The sequence below is a fragment of the Eucalyptus grandis genome, chromosome 3 (genome assembly GCF_016545825.1).
Source record: "Eucalyptus grandis isolate ANBG69807.140 chromosome 3, ASM1654582v1, whole genome shotgun sequence".
Lineage (NCBI taxonomy): Eukaryota > Viridiplantae > Streptophyta > Magnoliopsida > Myrtales > Myrtaceae > Eucalyptus > Eucalyptus grandis.
The window spans coordinates 71850287-71852886 of NC_052614.1; the positions used below are offsets into that span (position 1 = coordinate 71850287).

Consider the following 2600-nt stretch of genomic DNA (forward strand, 5'->3'; position numbering starts at 1 on the left):
AGATGGAAAAGACTCGTTCTTTTTCTGTGCCCGCGATGGTTATAGGTAGCCGCGGGTGGGAACGTTGTTGGGTCTCGCCGTTTCATGGAGCTGTGGCTGAATTGGTGTCTTAGAATGGGTCTTGACGTTGTCTTCTCCTAGGAACAGCGGTGCTTTTGAAGTTATTCTATGTTTTCATAGTAATAATTTGTATCTAACGTGTCTTTAGTAGAAAAGAATGAGACTGTGGAATATGGGCATTAGGGGAAGCACGAAAACAGATGGAAAGACTCGTTTTTTTACTGTGCCCGTGATGGTAATAGGTAGTTGCCACGCAGTAATGTTGTTGGGTCTTGCTGCTTCCTGGAGCTGTGGCTGAATTGGAGTCTTAGAATGGGTCTTGATGTTGTCTTCTCCTAGGAACAGCGATGCTTTTGAAGTTATTCTATGTTTTTATTGTAATAAAATGTATGTAAAGCGTCTTCGGTAAAAAAAAAAGAATGAAAGTCTGCTCTCATCTTTCGAAGCATAATTTTTGTGTTCGCTGCTTTGATTATGGAATCTAGTGGTGAGTAGCAAATGCCAGAGAAGCTTGTGGTTTGAATCTGGAAGCTGTTAATTTTGTTTGCTATAGTAGGACTTAATCAGTTACTGCATTGCAGACAAAAGTTTGTTTGCTTTCTTATGAGTGCAAGGATTATGCTTGGCTTAGTGTTCTGTTATGAAGAACTTATCAGTTTGTCCGTGGATGTCTTATTCAGACTTCTTGTTGGGGCTGCTGGATTGATGTTAAGTAATTGCTTGGCATGGATATATGTAAGGATTGATTAAAATTGTAGCACAGAGTCATGGAATCAGCACATTGGTGTCTTGATAATTTATTACATGATTGGTTTGGTTGCTTAGAAAATCCAGAGAGTATTGAATATTTTTCTTAATATTTGGTGGGCATTGTTCAACTCACCGTCTTCTTCCCTAGACTGAAGATTACTTTTTGTTTGGAGAGCGTAGTTGTCTTGATGATGACGTATTTGAAATTCGCTTTTTTGTTGCTGATGCAAAGAGAAGAAGGTGCACTTACAGTTTTTATGTGGCGTAGTGCCATGTCAATCTTTAAAATTCTGTGCGAGGATTTGACCTTTAACCTGCAAAAATAACAGTTACATTTACTATACAGGAGCTAGAAATTTAGCTACAAATATTTACTTTTGTATGTTCATAATCTTGTTCATGATTGATTGATGAAGGTGAAAAAGTGAATGAGGTTCCTGTAATAAGAGTAGATGGTTCAACTCCTGCTGGTCAAAAACTTGCTTACATGTGCATAAGGTGAGTGTAGTCCTCGTTTATTTGTAGTTTTTTAATTGTTCCAAGTACTTGCTTTACCCCCCTTGAGCTGTGGAGCAATGAAAGTAACTTCCTTTCTGCCGATGAAGAATTTAAACCAGCATGGGTTTACAGACATGAGTTGATGTATATGCTACAAGATAAAAGGCAATTTCAGGATGCAGAAAGTTTCTTCCCCTTTCTGCTCGCAAGAGGCACCATATTGGCAATAGTCTACTTTCTTAGACTGGCTGGACACTAGTTGAATGTCTAAATAACAAATGAGGAGCTTACGTGGCTCCAAGCAATCTATTGTGAAAAATACATGATGCTTGTCCATGGCATAGCTTATGAGACAGCAATATCTTGTACATTTTTTTCATACTGGTTCTAAATTATGTTTTTTTTGTTTTTTTTTTCTTGTAGGCTTTACCCTATTTGTATGTACCATGTACAGATATTCCTATCCATCCAACGTCTGAAGGTACTTGTGCGTGGTACAGATGCATAGGCTGCTTTGTGCATATCCTGGTTTGAAGAAATTAATCAACGTTTCTCTCAGTTCACAATACCTCTAGCATGTAGCTTGTGTGTTTTCAGGGTATATGTTCTTTTGGCAACATGGCTGTGGTTTTACTTGACCAGTTTTTGTCAATGTCCTCATAATATAATGTTGCTGTAGACTTTATCTCAATTTGTTTGAATTATTCGTGCTTTTATATATTTTTTGACCCTTTTAAACTAGTCTCTTACTGTTCTGCTACTGGCTTGGAATTAATTGGTCACTGTTGAATTGCACAGGGGATGCATTTACAAATGCTGTCTCTCTAGCCACGGAGAAAGCCTTGAAGGTATAATTTGTCATTCTTTGAAAATATTAAGTCCTGGCTTTAACTTATTGTGCGATTCACTTGCTAGTTTGTATCTGAAAGGATTGTTTTGTGAGTTACTGCAGCTCAAAGGCAATGCTGGCGTAAAACGGCAACATATGCATGGTTGCAGCCTTGTATGAGCAAGGAGATTTTATGGTTATCATGCATCTGAAGAGCTGTTTGTTAAGATATACCTGTATCCATAAATGACAGCTTGTGTATCTATATTTTTCTGCCTGAATATTCCGTAGCAACATCTTTGTGGCACCTTGACTGAAGCTTTAGCTATCATCCACATGATGTCTCACGTGCTGCCAAGCTTCTTTTGGTATTCTTCTTTCTCTAGCAATAGTGCCTTATTGGAATTGGCATTGCTTTGGAATACTAAAGAGTTTTCACCATTTTGCTCTAGATTTGGTACTT

The 2600-nt window shown here is 38.0% G+C and overlaps 1 long non-coding RNA gene across 1 annotated transcript; it reads left to right on the plus strand.

The window, feature by feature from the left end:
- Positions 1-823: 823 nt before the first annotated feature.
- Positions 824-2292, plus strand: LOC104432311. The gene is made up of 4 exons (XR_723169.3): positions 824-1308; positions 1732-1789; positions 2107-2156; positions 2261-2292. It is a non-coding gene; the product is annotated as an uncharacterized LOC104432311 (long non-coding RNA).
- The last annotated feature ends 308 nt before the right edge of the window (positions 2293-2600 follow it).